Raw genomic sequence first — 21582 nt, 5'->3', positions numbered from 1 at the left:
TCTGTGCCAGATACCTCGCATTCAGCTGCTTGTCACCTGTGGTCGTTTATAACTTTGCTGCAGAATTTTGTCCTTAAGTCGAATAAACTTTGGAAGGAAATCGTGAAGCTTTACTCCCGGAAAGCGCTTGTACGTCCACAGAATTTACACTTCAAATGCAACACATATCCTCATTTAAATTTTAGAAGAATTTATAGTTTCCGTAAATTGAAATTGCAGATAAACAGAATTCAATAAATTGAAGATTTCTATATGCACACCAAATAAGTTCTGCAAAGTAAAACGGTTTGTTACATTAAAGTTCAATATATGGAGGTCTAATTGTACAAAATTGATTGATATAGGGGTTGATTGGATACAGGGTGTGCATATTCACACGCCTGGTTCCGTAGTCAGTCGTTACGTGCCGCTCTACTTGAGCAATAAACCAAGCAACAATTTTAATGTTTTCGAACTGTTCATATATCGGGAGCACACCAAGAAGGTGATCTAAAACCTCCAGGCATATGGTGACTTTCTGTTCCAAAAGAAAAAAAAGTAATAGTAATAATGTGTACAGTGGCATAGCAGAGTAAACAAACAAAAAAGCTGTCTTTTTAAGACAATGCTACATTTTTTTTTTTCCTAATTACAGCAGCTGTGCAAGGTGTTCTAGACCAGTTACGATATTTTAAAATTCAGTGTGATGGGCCAGTCTGTTTCCCTTAGTGTTATAATGGCCTCATATTCTTGCGAAGTTAATCATATGACTCCTGTATCCTTACTACATTGAACTCCTGAAATGTTTTATTCCGGCCACTGCTCCTCATCCACCATGCTGCTTCTGCTTAATAGTTCTCAAGGCAATTATATTGCCCTCCTCTCCCTATTATTCAGGCAGAGAAACAGATCCACATGGCCATCACAAACAAATTTTCACTTGCACATGCCCTGACGTTCAAAACATTGCAGTTGACCTGGAAGCTAGAATCAAGCTAGAAGCTAAAGGGAAGCTAGAATTAGCACTAGTGAAATGTGAAGGTTGTTAGCAAAAGTGCCCACAGTGTGTGAAGCCACAGTTTATGCGAAGATAAAAGTTTTGAGAAAAATTGTATAAATTTTCCAGTTGATATTGTTGTTTTATTAATGCTGCTCTTGCTTTAGTTATCCTTTTTTTTTAGTCACCATATGTGTTAAATGTCACAGCATTTGATATTATAGCATTGACATATATCAGTGGGGTGGGGGGTCCTTATCTGGATAGTTCATTTCTAATGCATACACTTTGCATGGCTTGTTCGCGTTGCCAACACCTACTGTATTACTTTGCTATTAAAACCTTCACAATTGTTTTTCACACATAAATAAAACAAGCAGTCTAAAAATGCTCCTTTGTCTCATGCAATATAGCGCTCCTCTCAACTAAAGCTGTATGTTCTCGAGACACAAGTTGACAGCTACATGTTAGCTGCAAAACCTCTTAAATTTGCAACAATATTGAATATAATGAGACAGAAAAGCTATCTTGGTGAACATAATGCTGCAGATGCTGACCAGCACATGAGTAGTGCTTCTTTTATTACAAACATTTAATCACATTGCAGAGAGAGTGTACCACTTAAATCACAATCATTTTATTGAGATATTTTTGTGTCATTTGCATGTGGCAGAAGCAGGAAATAGTAAGCTGACTCTGCCTTAAAGCAAACATATGCATGAGAGAGCGCTTAAAGCATTACTTGTTCAAACCGAGGCTTTGGTGTCTAGATTTCACGACGAAGAGAGTAAAATGTGAGGTCACTTACCCTCTATTCTGAAACCATCTATGACTGGAAGCTTCATTCCACTGAGATGAGCGCAGTGCCACCCCTTGACTGAAGACGACGCTGTGTTTCACAGTAATTGACATGAAGTTTAATTAAAGCTAAGCAACCGCCTGTGTCAAGGAGTGGGGCTGCTGTGCATTTGAATCCAGGTGGAGGGTTGAGTGGAGAATACAGAAGTTAGTCATCTTTACCTATCCTTGAGCCTCTTAAGAGATTTCCTACGACATTTAAGCTCAGCCTTTTTGTTTTCTTACAGCAAGGTTATTACGGGTGGTACAAAACATTCCATTGTACAGTTTCTATAATTCTTTGGGAAAACATACATCACCTCACTAAACAGGAATAGGCTCAATAGGTTCACTGGTATCATCTATAGCGTTTCCATCCAAGACCTATTGCTATTACAAGGCATTGCAGACATTCAGTGACGTAGCCAGAAATTCATTTCAGGGAAGGATTCTCCACTGGCCACTACCACTCCCCCATCACCTCTCTCTCTAGCACTATATAAATGTGTGGAGAGTTTTACATCACACCAAGACAAACTCCTAGCACTCCCCTGACAGGAATGCTTTAGCAACGAGGATGCACATTTTTACGTTGCCAAAACTTTGCTTAACTTCTGACAAAAGTTTTTCATTGCTAAGACTACGCCTAAAATTATGCTATCATCCTTGTGCTGTTTTTAAAAATGACTAATTAAAAATAACATTTTGTTTACAAATTGGTGTATTTATATAATGTATATTATGACCTTGTTGGTACATTACTTAGGAAAGTGAACTGCGCTAAAAACATGACAGCGCTCTGTCTTGTGTCTTCTTTTTTGCAGCCCAGACTTGTTGCAGCCCAAGTAACAGTGAAGGTCAGCGTTATTTTCTTACCAGATTTGCTAGTGAGTGGTTCAGCCATGGCTGTGTATGGAAGAGAGCGGGCACTATTTTGCAAGTCGCCTATTACTTAATTGCAGGCATTATGGGCATGCTTCCCTGACACCTGCCTATTCTAAAGACTGCAAAGCAGCGAGCACAGCACATGCTATGACAGGGTAGGTGAATCTCAGCTAAGGCAACTGGCCACAGCTATCTGGTGTTGAGCGATCGAGCAGTGATGAGACAATCCCCCTATGTTCCAAAATTTTTCACTTCATTCTTGATGCCCTTAATGCGTGTCACCACCCTAGCCCTCTTACTGTATCATCCTCCCCACTTCCTGGAGCTCTCTGAAACCCTTTTCAGCTAATCACTGTCCCACTTTTCAACATTCACGGGGTTGTTGAATGACACAGCATTCTATAACATTCCTATATTTATGTTTCTGTGTGGACATCGAAGCCATTCATCTAGCTCCCATAGTTTGTTGTGGCGGCTTCTTAGCTTCCCTGGTCCAGCACCCCGTCCTTGATATAGATTGCCGCGCACAAATCAGCATTCTGTAGGCCTTTCTTTCTTGTCCCGTTTTCTCTCCATTTTTTTATTCCTAGCAGTGTGTACAAACTAGCCTGAGAGCAAGCTCTTCTGAAGTTTATTAGCATAATGAAAGTTAGAGTCAATGGAAAGTAAAAGAAGAAAGAAGGTGGGGGGAGTGTTTTTTATGAGTTTTCTAAACAAGCAAGTTGATATAAGTAAGTTGTATAATAGCAAGCACCAAGTATGAAAGAATAAAAAACACATTTGCACTTCTCGTCTGACGAAATTTACTGTGCTTTTACAGAAATGAAAATCATTGAAAAGGAAGTAAGTGTTTACGTTGAGATACGAGCACGTAATCTGTAAGCCTCGTAAGCTTATGTCAAGTAAAACAACATGAAATCCTGAGAGATTGAGCTTCTTAAGTACACGTGTTATAATAGGAACACCAACCTTCTTCAGTATGATAAAAGCACTGTAGATCAAGGTTCTCCACGTAGTGGAAACATTGTTAAATCTGTTAAGATGTGAATGTGGGCAAGTTGGTAACAAAGTTCTAACTTGCTAAAGCACATTACTGTCCTCATCGAACTAATGACTATAGTTTCTTGTACATGTGTCTTGATCACATTCAGCACAACATTATGCATTTTTAGCTTTCTTTAATACATTCTGTAGCCCCTCAATGGATTCAAGATGCTAGAAACCTATGTTGAACTACAAAGTGCTTGCCATTAAAAAAGACAAGTCAGTTCCTGTGTTAGAAATATTTATTAGTTAGAGAAAGGCTAAAATTTAGTATGAACATTAGCCATGTCTTGAAGTTTTCATCCTACTCATTTTACAGTTGAAGCTAGCTTGCTTCTCAGGTTACTTGTGCTTAGAATTAAAGCACAACAAACAGATGAATGGCTTGCCGGGGCGTTATTCACAGAAAGTGGTCACTTTTCTCACTCTCACCATAGTGTTTGGGCTACTGCTGGTACTGTTGGCCGCATAGCAGCCAGTGCAGAGCCACTGAGTGTCGTGTGCCGATGTGCCAGTTTTTCTTAGCATGTGGACACTTCTCCCACGGGTTTCTTCGATGTTGTCTTGACGAGGGCCGAACAGTGAATGAGCCAGTTCATCTTGAAATTTTATAATTGGCATAGAGTTTCCTTCAAGCATGCCACGAATGTTCCATGCATTTATGATGACACATCCAACAAGCAACTCAACAGCTACCTTTCTGTACCACTTGAGTCCTTTTCTAAGGAAGTTGTGGTATAACGTCATTTGGTCACTATAGTCGACGCCCTTTTTTGCTGCATTGTAATCGAGACCGGCCTGATGTTTCATGATTGGTGCACCATCCCTTGTTTTCTTCCCACTGTCCACCAAAGTTGCTTCATATTTGGCGACAGATGTGAGTATCAGAACAGGCCTCTTGTCCATCCACTTCAGTGCCTTCACTCCATTTTTGGACTGAAGTTCGGTAACACTGCTATTTGCAACCTTTACTTCAGTGAGATCTTTTGGCAGCCCTTTCCTCACTGATCGAACTGTGCCACGAATGAAAGTGTCTTCCTTCAGAAGGCGAAAAGTGAGCGGCAAGCTGATGTAGAAGTTGTCTACGGACAGCGGGCACACAACTTCCTTGTAATTTTGCAGGAGTTTCAAGCATACATCTTTGGCATGTCCGATGCCAATTGTTCAGTCACACTTTCCGGCATATACATCAACCTTTAGCCTGTAACTGTCTTTGGTACATGCCTTGAACAGCCTGACTCTGTAAGAACGAAAGTCTGCCACGCCATGGCACTATTGGTTCATCTATCACAACCTCCTTTCCTGGCTCAAGCACAGTGGCAAAAATTTTGGTTCAATTTCTCTACCAGACGATGGATCTTAAAGACATGATCCTGCAACTCTGCAACCAGTTAATTGTCCGCAAAATGCCGGAACCTCAAAAGGAGGAAAAAGGCGGTCACGGCTCATATTTTGACGAATGAGTTCAGCACCATACAGGTTACTTTTTGCCCAGTAGTGACTCGGATAGGAAGATGGACGAGATTAATACAAATTGGTATTCCAACAAATGCTTTCGTTTGTTGGAGATTGGTTTCCATCCAATTTTTCAACTTTGATTTAGATTTGGGAGTAGGAGGACAGATCTAGAGGAGACCAATACAAATCGGTATTCGAATAAATGCTTTAATTTCTTTGGCATTGGTTTCCGTCCAATTTTTCAAGCGTGATTTAGATTTAGGAGTAGTTGACTTCAACACTTGTGTGAACCTGTTTGTTTCATTGACCATCATTTGCCAAAGGTCATCCGTAATAAACGGTGAACATAAAGATGGAGCATAACGGCTAGATGGCAACTGAATGATAGTGGGCGGCCTAGAGTGTGTGTGGTGTCACACTAGGCGAAGTGGTTGTTGCCGGTGTCCATTTCTCTAGAGATGGGCTGAGAGAAATGAGAGCATTGTATCCTGAATCATTCACCTCAGAATCATCAGTCAGGTCTGACTCTCCATTCGACATGCTGGCTGAGGTCTGTGATGGTTCGTAAACACTATGTTTGTCACTGATTTCACTGTCCAGTGCTGAACATCTGACACTGAAGCACTTGACTCATCCGCTGGCGATCGCGAAGTTGCTGGTGCATTCTTCTGGCCCAAAACTAAGTTTATTTGTTTCCTCTGCATTGTGCTTTTTTTTTTCATCCGTAAGGGGCATGAGGATCTATCTATTAGACATGCTGAAAAGTTTGGGAGTAGCAAGAAAAATGCAGGTACTTATTCCAATGGCACGTATTTCAAAGACTGCTGCGAAAGTTTGCAAGAAACCCAACTGAGAAATGCGCCTCCACTCCACTCTCCAAAACAAACACGCCACCCCATGTCCAATGCAATAAAAATATATATTAGTTGCAATTTCAAACCTCAGATGGCAACACAAGAGCAAGAATTCTTGCGTGTGGGTCACTGGTGAGTCACGCCACACACAGCATAAAAACGTTTTCGTTGAGTGCATCGTGGATTGCCAGTGGGTCATAGCATTTAACATCAGACAAGTAGTCTACTGGCTATCTATAACCTCACACAACAAAAATCGTACCTCTGAGTTCAAGTGTGATAATGTTATCGCAGCAGCAAGCAGATGAATGCCCGTAACTTTGCTGCTGCATAGGAGCACAGGCTGTGCTGTGATGGCACTCAGAGTGACACGTGACTTAGATTCAAGGCAGCATCAGTTATTTGTTGAATCTGTTGCTGCAGTGAACTAATTAAAGTTTAGAGAAATAATGAAAAATACAACCCGAATGTCTGGGTGCTTTTGTTTTACTTCGCACTGTAGCAAGAGAGATGAATTTCCGTTTCGTCTCCTTTTCCCGACGTTTGCACGCGCGCAGAGAACGAAACTATACGTCATTGTCTACATGTGTTCCAGCATTGCGATCATGAATGCTCTTTTATCCTCTCGCGTTTGCCTCAGTGCTGGGGCACTGACTTATACCGCTAATCACGTGTTCTCGTGTAGAGCGCGCACTATCGTCCGCTACAGGAAACGAGACAAGCGCAACAGCTCGCGCGACACCGTCACCGGAAGTGTGCCGGTGACGGTGAAAAAAAGAAGACGGCAGGGTATACCCGCCGCGACCCCTCGGCTCCGGTATGGGAGAACGCAGTGAAGGAAATTTGCTTACACAGGCGAAACGGGGAATGTCGAGAGAGTGTTTATATAGGCGGCGACGCTCGCCTCCTGAAATCATGCGTTCGCGGCACTTCAATCATTCTCTATCTGCTGGTAATGAACCAATTTGAAAAATGCTTGCGGTAGAACACTTCTTAGAGGGCACGTAACAACTTTCAGTGTATAACCAAAATTTGTTATGTAGCCTGTGAGGGGCCCTTTAAAAGAAACTCGGTAAAAATCGGGTGTACTGTGGGATGTTATAGCTGCGTCGAGCTTCACAGCCCTCTACACAAGCATTGCTGTGAAGCCCGTGGCAGAAATAGAGTTTTATTCAATCAAAGGACTGCATAGAGCGCGCTCTCGTGTTGTGCTGCGTGAATTAAATCATTCGTTTCCTGCCTGCACAAACGTTTGCATCTCGAGTGGATTTCAAGCACACCTTATAATAACGTGCAGTTCCGTCGTGCTTCGCAGCACTATACACAAGCACTGCCGTAAAGCTAGTGGCAAAAGTACGATGTCATGAAACCAGATCAATGCATATACCTCGCTATTTTGGTGCGCTGCGTGAATGGAAACATTCCTTGCCTGCCTGAACAAACGTTTGCATCTCGAGTTAATATCAAACAAATCATATAATATGTGCAGTTTCGTCGAGCGCTTCACCGCACTGCATGCAAGCATTGCCGTAAAGCCTGTAGTATAAATAGGGTTTCATGAAGTCAAATTAATGCGCAAACCTCGCACTTGTGGTGTGCAAGGTAAACAAAGAATTCGTTGCCATGTCTCCGCAGTAGTTTGTCACGTTGATTTGTGTGAGCATATTGGTTCATGTGCCCCATCTACCTCTGTGATGAGAAAATAAGCAAGAATATCAGCTGCTATGTGTCGATGCATATGCTTTTTATTACAAGGTGTAGGAGCAGTACATCTTACTGCATGAGTAAACCACTCATGGAAACAGTACGTTCCTTGAACATTGTAGCTATTTAATAGCCTAGGAAGCGCGCTATATTGGAAGTTGCAATTTTTTTTCTGTTCGCAAAATTCAATAACTCGATGCTTTTTCTAAAAGCAAAAAATTATAAATTTCGCAATGATACGTATGCTGCGTCAGTAAGTTAAGTAGGCAGCACATAATTAGGCTAAACCAGAGGAATATCCGCAGGTATTTATACAAATGTACAAAGTATTTAAAAAAAATATTTTCTCAAATGTTTTCATTGTGGAGTATGGAGTTGCATGTGCGTCCAGCGCTGATTTCCAGCGCTTAATTTTTGTTGAACCTTGATGTAACAAAGACGTAACACTCAGCACTCTATTTTGTTACATCAATTTTTTTTTTACAATAGAACACTGCATTCTACTATACGTGCCGCTCATGCGCCCCAAAATTTTGGCCCCTCTAAGGAAGTCACTGTTCTCTAAGTTTCGCCCGAAACTTAGATATCGCTACTTCCAATTGACACTCGTGAAACCAGCAGCCACGTCGGCTTGCCGCCTTTACACCGGCCGCAAATTACTTTTAAAAAATGTGGCACGCGCGGGCCGTAAAGCCATATGCACGGGCACGGCCAGGCAAGAGACGTCGCGCGCTCTCTGACCCTAGCGCGCACTTGATCACGGGACGTGGACAGCGCGCATAAAGCTGCCATCCTTCTCGGCTCACAATCGCACCCTTTCATTCGCAATTAACCCCAGCATGTGGGATGCAACGGAGCACTATAATTTTTGTCACACTTGGACTTTAAACCAAACATCAGGGTGATGGCGAAAATTCGCTTAGGGTGTCCAAAAATTGCTATCGCAATAATACACTATGGAGAAAGGTATTATGTAAATTATCTGTGGATGGGTCGAAACCCCCTAATTTCCCAAACACGCACCCATCCACTGGCACGCTGCACACATGGATCCCGCGCGGCACGCTGCATCAATAAGGCGTATCGTTCTTCGCTAGCTCTATGATCATTTATGCAGTAGTCACTTGGCGAGAAGCTTAATTTCCAACCTATGCGCAAGTGTCGTAGCTGAATTTCGAAAGTACACGGACCATATATATGTTGGCAAAATAATCGGAACTCACTATTTAGACTCGCCAAAATTAGCTGCTCACTTGAACTCATAAGAATATACTACTCAGCCGAGCTCACTCGGGCTCAAACTCGCCAAAATACTGCTCAGCTGGGCTCACTCAGACTCATGGGATGATCTCAGGGAGTTGACTCATCAGTGAGTTTGCCAGCGTATGATGTGTGCTGAACCACAAACCTGGCTTTCTTGAATAAGAACAGTTGGTCGCTGCAGCATATGGATGCACATAAGTGTAATTCAGAGAGCGCGGCATTGTACATGTAAAGGCTGCCACAGTTACCATGCCATGCTGCAGCTCATTTCAATCATGTCAAATGCAATACCCCTGCCAGCTTTTAGTCAGTCGATCAAATGTGATTGCTATTTATCTCATCACAACACCTCATTTTCCTGCCTAAGGCTTTGGGTGAATTTTCCTTGGCATCCATTTTGTTACTCTAACAGGTTACCAGTTATCTGTTGCCTATACGAAATTTAAAGTTGTGCACATGTCATGTGGACTCCATGCCAAACTCGTAGTACTGCATGCGTTTTTGCAGTTAGGTCTAGAGTTACAGAATCGCATGTGGGAGTTACTTTAGTTAGCAGCTGTAGCTTTGGAACAAACACGTGCATGAGAGTGTGCTTAAGTGTTACGTGTCAAGACTGGGAGCACCAAGGCAACTTGTGCAGTAAAGGCATGGGCAGTACGAGCCCACAGATTTTACTAAGTGTGGCTGAGGTGATGCGTCTAGATTTCGCTATGAAGAGAGCCAAATAAAAGGTTGCCTATCCATCATACCTATTCTGGAGCCTTTTCTTGAGCTTTTCTAAAACATTAAGCTCAGCGTGTACACTTTATCACAGCATAATTATTACATGTGATATAAAACATTGTATTGTGCAGTTTCTCCAACTCTTCGTGAAGGCATCTATCCATACATTAAACAGGAATAGGCTCAATGTTGACATATCTCCACAGTAGGATCTCCAGGACCTCGTACTGTCACAATGCATCACAGACATTATTTAAGTGAACTCCAGAAGTGAAGCTCTTCGTTAACATTGGCTAAAATTGTATTTTTATATAGCAAAGTGATCATGCATAAATCTGTATGTCATGACAGAACACTTTGTTTCTCACGGACTTTAGTTTACAATTGTTTTCAAGATCAGGAAAATTGTGCAGTGTGCTAGTTGGTTCAACATACTTAACACTGTTGTGCGGAGTGACGAAGGGACAGGACTTGAGCGAGAAAACAATAGACACCTGAGCACAAACTATCAACTGGTGATTATCACAAGGCAATGATTCTGCTGAAAAGTAGGAACCAAAGGAAAAGACAAGTCGTGGAAGCATACAACTTCAAGGTGGACCCACAGGGCTCATGTGTCAGCCCGCCGTCTATTTCACTCAGCAATAAAGAGATTAGCACAATCACTGACAATAGAGGGTGTAGGTAGACCAGGAAGAGGACTCCTGTGCATGCGTGTAGGCTTTATGTACGCTTCACTTGCAGAAAAATAAACCAGTTCATAGTTTGCGCTCAGGTGTCATGTGTTGTTTTCTCGCTCAAATCCTGACCCTTCATCGCTCTGCGCAACAGTGTTAAGTTTTCAGGTTGTTCACTATGTGATGTAGGAAGGGTAAAATTGATGGGAAATCCCAATATTCTCGGGCATATCGCGAAAAATATGGCCCAAGTCAAGTGTCATTTTAGGCTTCACTGTCCCCTTATATAGGGCAAATAGTAATAGTTTGAATTCTATGGACGCTGGTTGCTTTTTCTGACTTAACCTAGGCCGTGCTCAGCTCTCAGTTGAAAGGAACAGGTAAACAGGAGGACTTGCCACATAAACAGAAGGTAGCACTCCAGACTTAAGCTTAATATACTGCGTGCTTCCACAGCCCTAGGGGGCTAGTCTGTAAGTGTTGACTAAGTGGACTGTCCATTCCAGTACACGCTGAATGAATAGAGCACGAGAGCCCATGGTGATGATTGCCACTTGCTCTACCAGCTTATAGCTCTACCTAATCAGTGTGTGCTGAAACAGTCCACTTAGTGGATCCTTACAGAATCCTTCCCTAGACTGATGTTTATGTTGGTAGGTTGCAAGTATTGCACTTTCTTTCCTTTGATGTGGGCAGTTCCCACATATGGATGCAATTTAACATATTGTATTCATATTGCCTTTGGTCTATACGTATCTAATTCATGCTTATAACCAGGCCTACAAGCTCTTGTCCTACATATTTATATAGCCTTCTCATTGGAGAATGGAGTCATTTTCCATTATACCCTCAAGCACTTGAAGTAGACACTGCAATAACCCCAAGGGAGGAGGGACAGTAACGCAAAAACCTTACTGGGCTTGTGGTGCTGCTGAAGAATGCACACATACCATTTATGCTAAAATTCCCAGCAGACATTCCAAAGTTTGTACGAGTTCGACTTTAGCTGGCTAAACTGAATGATTCATATTGAAGGCAATTCTTGCAACACTTGGTCAAACTGAATGAAACTGGACAGCACAATTAGCTGTGTTCATCTACCATTTATACGACTGCTGCCCCGAGCATTTTGCCTGTTACTGTGCCTTTCGTTTCTGTACTGTAAAGTTCAAGTACACATGTACTTTATCAATGTACAAGTAGAATGGCTTCAAGGCTTTTCCTGGGCATTCAACAGTCACTATTTATTCCTATAAACCTTCCTGCATGTGAAGGCAAAAGAAACTTATTAATTCATGCTGGAAGTATAAAAAGACAGATATTTGCACAGAAATTGTTTATTTTGAGCTCCGAGGTTCTTGCTGATGTAGATATGGTGCTGGCTCCCTCCTTGCCCGAAGCATGTGCTTGCTGTACACAGCACCAGATGATGGCTTCCTAGGTCAAAAGATCAAAGTGAAATAAGAGGCATTTTGTTTTAGCCCCGGAAAGAAAAAGCAGGATTGAGACATTAACATGTATAAAAAATACTTGGCTAAAGAAAAATTAATACACAAGCAAATTCACTAAAGAGGTTCACTTTCAAGAGCGAAAGTATGGTTACGATGAAAATTACAAGGAAGCTTCACTGCTCATTGAGGTTTCGGTTCAGTAGTTGTTGAGCCACGAGGGTTAGCATGCTACATCTTGCATATTATGTTTTGTAGAACAATATTGCACTTTGAACAATGTAGTGCCTATTTAAATGAACTGACAAGGAACGCTGAAACTCCAGGCTAGTTTGGTCTGCACAAGATATGATACAGACACTGTACTGCATTCATTTAGTGTTTTTGTCACTGATCTCGTGCACAAAGGTCATTCACACCTATCCTACATGAAATGCAGTTACTTCTTTGAAGCTTCATCTAGTCCTTGAATTTGCTGCATGCTTATGTCTAAGGGAGTTCGTTTGGTTCCTGTTAATGTAGTACATCTAAGCAACTGTTATCAAATGCCCATAGTGTTCCCTTGCATGTACAAAACATTTTTGGCCCTTTCAATGCACAATACTCATTACATTTGACACTTGGGACTCGTGCAAGGCGCCATTTAGTATTATATGCTTGTCCACATCTGATAATACTTTCATAGCTGGGTCATTCCCATGCCAAATGCCTTGGTTATTACTGTGACCATCTCACACTTTTCCTTTAGAATCTTCTTGTCCACTTTTAAGGAAGCACCCCACGACACAATGTCTCCATCCTAGTGGTGCTATGGAGTTAACTTATGTGCTAGTTGTAGCAGATGACGTCAACTGAAGGCCACTGAAGATAAAACTCTCTGCGACAATTCCTTTTACACAAAAAATGCAAACAATACAGAATAGTCAAAATGTAGTTATCTGGCAAGACTGGCTGCATCCATCATCTTTGCTTGGCGCAATTCTGAGGAGGCTCCATGTTACAAGACGCTTGGCGATTATTGCCATGTGACTGTTTGGGACTCTATAAAACACAAGAATTGCCTTACTCCGGCCTTTCTCTTTGTGCAGCGGCCAAGGTTATTATTCGTCCAATCGCACCGTGTCCTGTTCGTGTGTCCATAGACTAAATTCTTCACCACATTGTTTTTGCGGTATTTCGTGAGTGACCCATGAACTCATCTTGGGGTGGGACTTCTTATCTTTGGCGTTTGCTTCTATCTCTTGTCGTCAGCGCCTCACACAACTGGATGATGCCACTGGCAATTCTCTTCCTAACCATGAAGAATGCATTCATCTCGTCACCTCTTCCGATTACATTCTTTGGCCACCTAGAGAAAAGATTATAGGTGTCAACTCCTGTAACATTGTGGATGGCGGCGTATTCATTCTACCCTATGACCATACCCTATCTCGAGCAATTCTGATTACCCCTGGCCTTATTCGCTTCTCTGAGGGTTCTGCATTGCTTACTGCAATAAACCAAATCGAACCCCAACTGTTGCCTCGTGGATCAACTGCCACTTGAGCTGTTGACACTCATGTCGTTGCAATTGTCACGAAGACAGCTCAGTGTGTTCTTGCGTCTGTTACCGTGCGCTGAACAAAATCGTGCGCAAAGATGTTCACCCCGTGTCACGGATGGATGATGCACTAGATTCACTCCATGGTGCTGAGTATTTTTCTAGCCTTGACTTTAGACCAGGCTACTGGCAAATACCAATGTCCAAATCCGACAAAGCAAAAACGACATTTGCTACCCCTGATGGGCTCTACGAGTTCAGTGCGATGCCTTTTGGACTCTGCAATGTGCCTGCCACATTCGAACGCATGATCGATAAGTCTTGTGTGGCTTGAAATGGAAAACCTGTCTGTGCTATCTCGACGACATTGTGTTTTCAACCATGTTCTCACAACATTTGCAACATCTTGATGAAGTCCTTGCCTGTCTTGCAAATGCTGGTTTGCAGCTCAACACACGCACACGCGCGTGTGTGTGTGCGCGCGCACACACACACACACACACACACACACAAATGCAGTTTGGCCAGCAAGGCCATCAAAGTTCTGGGGCACATAGTCTGCAAAGAAGGTATTTGTCCGGACCCCGAGAAGCTTACTGCCATCCTCGAATTTTGTGTCCACTGCGTCAAAAAGACATGCACAGTTTTCTTGGACTTGCTTCTTCCGGCACTTCATATGCAACTTCGCTACACTTACGTCCCTGCTCCATCAACTCCTCCCCAGTAATGCACCCTTTGTTTCGTCCGACGAATGTGAACATGCTTTCCTGCTTTTGCAACATGCCCTGACGTCAGACCCAGTACTGCGCCACTTTGATTCAACCGCGCCCACCATCTTTCACACCGACGCTAGCAGTCAGTCTCGGTGCCATTCTACTACAATGCGACAACACATTCCGCGAACGAGTACCGTATTTACTCGCATAATGATCGCACTCGCGTAATGATCGCACCCCTAAATTTTGTCGTCAAAATTTGATTTTTTTTATTTCCCGCGTAATGATCGCACCCCGAACTTGTCGCAGCGATATGTCGTGTGCTAAGTCTAGCGAATAATGATCGCGCTTACCACCTGTCGAATGCTACGCGAACGACTCTTTAAGACAAGCCAAGCGGCCTGCACGCACTAAACATTCTTAAGTAGATGCCTCATTTCATTACTTTCATCACTTTCCGCACTTCTATGACAAAATGAGGTACAACCAAACTTGCCTTTATTATGGATTGGCTTTATAATGGCTGATGTCAACAAAAACAATAAAGGCGCATTTCGATTCTTTTCATCTGCTTTTGCACTCGTGAGCACGCAACAAATCGCGCGCGGCAATGATATTAGCCATGTTTACTCTGATACGTTAAAAGTGTACCCTATTCATACGCCGACGCTTGTAACACAGCTAAGATATTCGCCCACCCTTAGCGGAAACGTGCCGTATTAGAATAGTAGTGAAGACAGATGCCGCAGTTTCCGCAGCATGCCCGTCATGTGTTTATATGTCACTGGCTGCTAAGCGCGCCCACTTCTTTCTGTCCCCTCAAAGTGGACATGGCTACGTTATTGCCGCAAACTTGCCGATATTAACGATATTATTCATCACTGATATGGAAGAAACTGTTTCAATGCTCGTAATGTACTCACGAGAAGAAAAAAACATCGCGTTCGGCGCGTTCGGCTTGCTCCGCCAGCCGCCATTTTTGTTTTGGTGTCCCGCACCCGCAATCTCACATCTCGCAGCAAACGCGGAACGAAAAAAAAAAAATTTTTTTTTTCGCGGTAAATTTAACCCGCGTAATGATCGCACCCCTGAATTTGCGTCAATTTTTCTGACAAAAAAGTGCGATCATTATGCAAGTAAATACGGTAATTGCTTAGGCTAGTCGTGCACTAACCAGTGCAGAAAATTACTACACCATAACCAAGCAGGAGTGCTTTGCTGTTGGGCCGTGCAAAAATTTCACCCATGTCTTCATGGCCGCCATTTCACAGTTGTTACCGACCATAACACACTGTGCTGGCTTTCATCGCTAAAGAATTTATCAGGTCACCTGGGTTGCTGTGTGCTTCACCTACAGGAGTACGATTTCAATGTCACCTACAGGGCTGCAAAGAAGCATCAAGACACCAATGCTCTCTCTTGCTACCCTCTGTCGAATCATGACGATTCACCATAACCTCTCCGCGATTGTGTACGTCCTGAGTCCTCTTCATCGGCTTTACCCATTGTAGCCCTCGAATGGCTAAGACACAACAGCCCATCTGTCCTTGTGTCCCACTAACGCATCGACCCATACTGCTGAACTATTCTCCAACGCATGGAAGATTCTTCATCACCTCCAAACGCCTGACTTCGTCGACAACTTAATCAATTCAAGCTGCACAATAGGGTTTTACATCGCAACATTTATCACATCGATGGCAACAAATGGGTCCCGGTCATACCATGTTCTCTGCAATGTGAGGTGCTTGAAGCCTTTCACGATCATGCGACGACTGGTCCTCTAGGCTACCACAAGACTTACAACAGAATATGAAGTTGCTGCTCCTGGCCTGGCCCATCTTCAGCCGTTGCAAAGTATGTTGCACCCTGCGTTCATTGTCAAAGCAAACGCAACAGCTCCTTCTGGCTCTTTACAACCTCTGCCTTGTCCCGCTTCGCCTTTTGAAGTAGTTGGAATAGACTTGTACGGTCCTCTTGCCATGACCTCACATGGAAATCGAAAACATGGATTGCAACGTCCATAGACCATCCAACACACTATGCGGAGACAGCATCTCTACCATCCTGGACTGCTGCTGAAGTCGCCGATTTCTTTCTACACAACATTATCTTACAACGCAGCGCTCCGCGCGTTCTCCTCAGTGACCGCAGCAGTCTTCCTCTCTTCTATCCTTACCGAAGTTCTGTGCGCCTCTAACACAATTCGCAAGACGACTTCCAGTTACCATCCGCAGACCAACAGCTTGATGATTGCGATGTACAGTCACGTGCAATATGAATTGCAACACCGGTGCCCGTGGTTGAAGGGGTTCCAAGGCTGTACGGCTGTGCAGACACATGGTAAGTTCCAGACCGAAACACAGCTTCAATTAGTGGTGTCTATTAAACTGCTATTTCGAATGTCAGAGCTGCTGCGCAGCCGTGGAGCCCCTTCAACAACGAACAAGAGTGTTGCAAGTCATATTGCATGCGACTGTACATCTACCCTGGCCACACGAACGGGGATGCAATCCTGTCGTTCATGACATTCGCCTATAACATGGCTACGCAACGTACCACTGGATTTTAACATTTTTTCTTCATCTATGGCTGTTCACCAAGTTTCATTCTTGATGTATCATTCCTTTCGACTCCTGTACCCCCATCAGTTCCTTTCTTGGAACAGTTTGTGTCTCGCCTCGCAGAGTGCAGACGCCTCGCCCCGCTTAACACCGACGTCTCCCAGGACGCTCGCAAGTTTCGTTACGACTCGACCCACTGTGCTGTAACTTTTTCTCCTGGTGACAAAGTTCTTTGGACTCCTGTGTGCGTTCCTGGCTTATGCAAAAAATTTTGCAACACTTCTTGCTTATGCAACACTTCTTGAATGCCCACACCACCGTATCGTCGGGCAGCGAGCACAACCTGCGACACCCATGTGGCCACAGTGCCGAGAGGCGGCCTGCGCAGCTGGCCGGTTGGGGTCATCAGGTTGTCGCCGGCCATCCACTGATTATATTGTTCACGGACACGGTCTTTAACAGGCTTGTTGAGCACGACGTCCAGTGGCTGAAGTGTTGACGTCATGACTCCCGGAATGACGGCGAGTTCCGTCCTCCCGTCGCGGAGTGCCAGCTTCAATCCTGCAGTCAAGTGCCCGCGAAAGGCATCCAAGACGAGCATGCTCGGACACCGCAAGAGTGCCCCTGGTTGCCGATTCCAGACGGTCTTAATCCAATTGAGCATGAGGGCCTCGTCCATATAGCCCTTTTCATTCACGCGAACGACATCCGGTGGGAAAGCCTCTTTCGGCAGCGTCTTCCTCTTGAATATTATGTATGGGGGCAGCTTTCTGCCATCTGCAGTACACGCGAGCATCACCGTGAATGCTCGTTCCCCGTAGAAAGAAGCTCGACTTCTTTTGTGCCGCGTTCGCACACTGGTGAGCGACGGCATGTCGAACCACACCGGCATTTCATCAGCGTTGCCGATCTGTACCAACATGTAGCCATGCTGCTGCCGGAGACGGATAACATAGCGCTGGAATTCGACCAACTTGTCCTCGTATGCCTCTGGCTGCTTCTGCCAGATTGATTTGCGCTGTCGAAGTGCGAATCCCTTGCGTTGCATGAAGCGACGAACCCAATAAATGGAGCCCTTGAATTGTTCCTTGGGCAGTCCGGATTCTCGGGCGATCTCAATAGCTTTGATGCAGATGAGTTCTGCTGTGACTGGCAAAGATCTGGCACGATGCTCGCGGACAAAATCCGCCACCCTGTCTTTGAGCTCCGGGTGCACTGCGCCATAGAATAAAGAACTTCGTCAGAATAAAGAACCGCGCAGCGCCCACGAGTTGGGCCGCGTCGGTCACCAAGGGGGTGATAACAATGTGGATGCCGAAAGGTCTGCGCTCCTACATGCTGCCAGACGACTATTCATGCTGTGCCAAGGGCCGGTATGTAAGTCAAGGGGTGAACGTTTAGTAATATTTTTGGGAAAAAACCTCAACCTATATTCCGCACTATACGGTACTCGCACTGCTGGAGACATATGCCGTGGCCGAGAACCTACGGCTTCCCGACTACTCGGGTGCCACCACCTGTGCCACACGCAGTTGCACTGCGGCACCCTGCCTAGATGGAGTCCATAAGCCAGGAAAGCCATGCACGGCAATCTATGTCCGCAGCACCCTGGCGCGTGCTGTTCTACCTGTTGCTGACATTGCCGGTGGCCCCTTGGAGTCATGCGCCGTTGTGGTACGCCTTGGCAGCCAGGACACGGCTGTGGCGAGCATCTGCATCCGTCCAGGAAAGCCGTGGGATCCCTCCAGCCTCATCCAGCTGGCTGTTCGCCTTGGTGGGCATACAGTTATGTGCAGTGACTTCAACGCACACCACACGGATTGGGGAAGCCGCAGCTGCACCCGCTGAGGCAAAGGCCTCACAGATGCCATCAGCTGAGCTGGCCTGCTGACCTTGGAACACCAGGGAGCCCACCTACGTCTACCGCAGAGCTCGCACGGCCATTGACCTCTCCCTCAACACTGAGCAGTGCTCCTACTCCTGGGCCACAACTTCGGACAAATGGGGATCTGACCACTTCCCTATTGCGATCAGCCCCAGGTCTGGGAGAAGGCCTAGGTCAAGAACTTACGTCACAGACTGGTCCCTGTTCCGGAAGCACTGCAGCAAGTTGGACGATGGCCGTGACTTCCTGAGCGCCATCGTGGATTGTGCTCAGGCTGCCACCATTCAGTGCTCTACCCAACCAGATACCCCCGCTCCAGACCTCCACCTGCTCAACATTCGTGCCTCCAGGCGCCGTATGGAGCGTGGAGCAATCCGGACGGGCAAGGCAGAGCATTGGACCGAGTACAGACGTGCAGCTGCCCGCTGCAGACGCCAAGCCCGGCGCAGGAGGAGCCTCTGCTCTGCCATCGAGGGCAGGTCCAGGGGACCCCTGGCTTGGAGACTGCTCAAATCCCTCACCAGCAGGAGAGGAAGCCTACAACCTGTCCTCGCCGTGGCCATCACGCTGAGCATCAGCGAAGAGGCCCTTGCGGAGCTCCTCGCCAACCAGTTTGTGCTGGCTGTACCACGCACTGCAGCCATCCTGAAGGTAGGGCAGCCTTCCGTCAGCCTGCCTAGCTGCCTGCACAACCACCACAGAGGGTCTTCGCTTCTGTAAATGGCCTGTCATCCAGTCTTGGGAGCCTGGCCTCACAGTTCATTGGCCCAGAAAGCAGTCCGAGCACTTTTTCGCTGCCTGAGGGCAACAGACTTGAGTGCCCGACTATAGACATCCTACACTTAAGTTCTCTCTCTTCCTCTTTCACTCCCCATTCCCCTCCCCACGTGTAGGGTAGCAAACTGGACTCAGCCTGGTTAACCTCCCTGCCTTTCCATCTTCCCTTCTCTCTCACCACCCAGGGTGGCCATCGAGCCAGGTTATGGCTATCTACCAGGACCCGCTGACACTGCACGAGCTCCAAGCATCGCAGTGCACCAGGAGCCCAGTGCACCAGGAACCCAAATGCTTCGCAACCTGGCCGCCAGCGAGCAGCTGCACCTGCTTGACTGCTTAAACATCTGGCAGTCAGGGCAGGTGCCGGAGTCATGGCGCACAGCCTACGTGGCCCCCATCCTGAAGGCCGGCTGAAAAACGTGAGCTCCTATCGGCCAGTCTCACTCACCTCTGCTGCTTGCAAGCTGATGGAGGCCATTGCTTTCTGGCCGATGAGCAGATAGGCTTCCGGCGGAGCTGATGCAGTGCGGACTCCATCGTGGACGTGGTCTCCACGCTGGAAGAGGCCAAGGCCTGCGGTGACGCCGTGCTCCTGGTGCTTATCGGCATGAAGGGGGCCTTTGACGGCCTGCCCTATCCAGTCGTTCAGCAGGCCCTGGACCTATTTGGTAGAGGGCGTCCCACAAGGATCAGTGGTGAGCCCTTTCATGTTCAACCTGGCCCGACTGCCTGCTGTCCTGCAGACTGACCCCCACAACCACGTGAATACCTCCATCAACGCGGACCACATCGCCCTATGTGTGCGAAATCCACCACACAGCCACAGCAGTGCGCGCTCGGCTCTGCAAAGAGCCCTCGACACCGCCGCTGCTTACCTGAGCTGCATTGGCCTTGCCATCTCGGCAAGGAAGACGGAGGCCATGCTGCTCCACCCAAGAGCAACCGCCCGCTGCACAGCTGCAACTGGAAGGCAACCTTGAAGCCCGGCAGTGACGTACCCGGGGCTACACGTTGATCACCGGCTGACCTGGCTGCCTGCTGTCAAGACCCTGCATGTCCAGGTCCTCCGGGTCCACAAGGCAGTCTCCCAGCTTGTTGCCCGAGGACAGAGCTGCACCACTAGGTGGGCTCTGCGGCTGTACCATGCAGTAGCCACCTCACGCCTGCGGTACGTCCTCCCACTCGTGGCACTACCACGTGCCCGTCTCAAGAAGCTGGAGCTGCAGCATAGGGCCAAGATTAGGTTCTGCCTGGGCGCTCCCTGCAGCTCTGAAATCGCTGCAACCTTGGCCGAGGCAGGAGCATGGTCCCCATCACTCCTGTCACAGCCCACATTCTACAATCAGCCACAGGTGTGCACATCGCTGAATGACACTGCGTTCAGGAATATCGGTCACATACCGACCGCACACACAACCCCCATCACATCTGCACTGAGCATTACGCTGCGGAGAAAGCTTATCAGTGAATGGCTACTGACAGCGCAGCGAAATTTTGGTTCTAAAGCAATTTTTCCCGACCGTGCAATGAGGCCGCAATGCGAGACCGCAACGAGGCCGCAATTTGGTGACTTTATTCACTACCGCCCTTAACCGGCAGATCTGAACCATGCATCAGGAATGTGCATTTCCATTGGGGAACAATAGAAACTCTTATTTAGGCTAAACAAGCGCGCGTACGTACGTACTTACATGCCGCACTCGGGACATCTGCCATTCAAATATTCTGCCATGTAGCAGCACCGTAACCAAGTAATGTTACTGTTACGTGCTTCTGACAAAGACTCTAAATAACTCTGAAGGAGCGCAGTTCCGTGTAATATACGTTCTCTGCATTAGGACACTGTAGCACTGGCTGGCCGGTGTGGCGGTCCCTGCAATGCATCACAAAAGCTCGTGAGGAACCTGGCTATAAAGTATCATCACAGAACACCTATATATGGCATCATGCAGTCGAAAGATTAGCTACGCGTAGTAGATGCACATCAAACGCAAAGCCGAAGTATACTTACGAGAAGCAAAAGCCCGAAAAATAAGCGATCCACCGCTTCGTGCACTCCGAGCCTGCCATATGCCATATTATGCCGCCAAAAAGGCCGAATGTGACATCACAGACGTCAAAAAACAAAGACCGGATGTGGCGTCCCGGACGTGACGTTTGGGTGAACCTAACGCTTGCGCTGCGTTCACCGGGTGAACGCAGACACTTTCTATTTTTGACGAAAACTGTTA

General features: G+C 46.1%; 1 long non-coding RNA gene across 4 annotated transcripts; it reads right to left on the bottom strand.

Moving 5' to 3' along the window:
* Positions 1-11742: 11742 nt before the first annotated feature.
* LOC135917917 (uncharacterized) lies at positions 11743-21520 on the bottom strand. Of its 4 annotated transcripts, none has more exons than XR_011509162.1 (3): positions 21363-21520; positions 19800-21224; positions 11743-11858 (listed from the first exon to the last, which is right to left on the bottom strand). It is a non-coding gene; the product is annotated as an uncharacterized lncRNA (long non-coding RNA). The 4 variants fall into 4 exon arrangements; XR_011509164.1 differs by having other exon boundaries at positions 19800-20571; positions 21363-21505; XR_011509163.1 differs by lacking the exon at positions 21363-21520 and having other exon boundaries at positions 19800-20095; positions 20227-21352.
* Positions 21521-21582: the final 62 nt, after the last annotated feature.

Source organism: Dermacentor albipictus, chromosome 10, assembly GCF_038994185.2.
Source record: "Dermacentor albipictus isolate Rhodes 1998 colony chromosome 10, USDA_Dalb.pri_finalv2, whole genome shotgun sequence".
In the NCBI taxonomy this organism is placed as follows: domain Eukaryota; kingdom Metazoa; phylum Arthropoda; class Arachnida; order Ixodida; family Ixodidae; genus Dermacentor; species Dermacentor albipictus.
The sequence above is the reverse complement of the archived record's forward strand: the minus strand, read 5'-3'. Positions and strand labels throughout refer to the sequence as shown.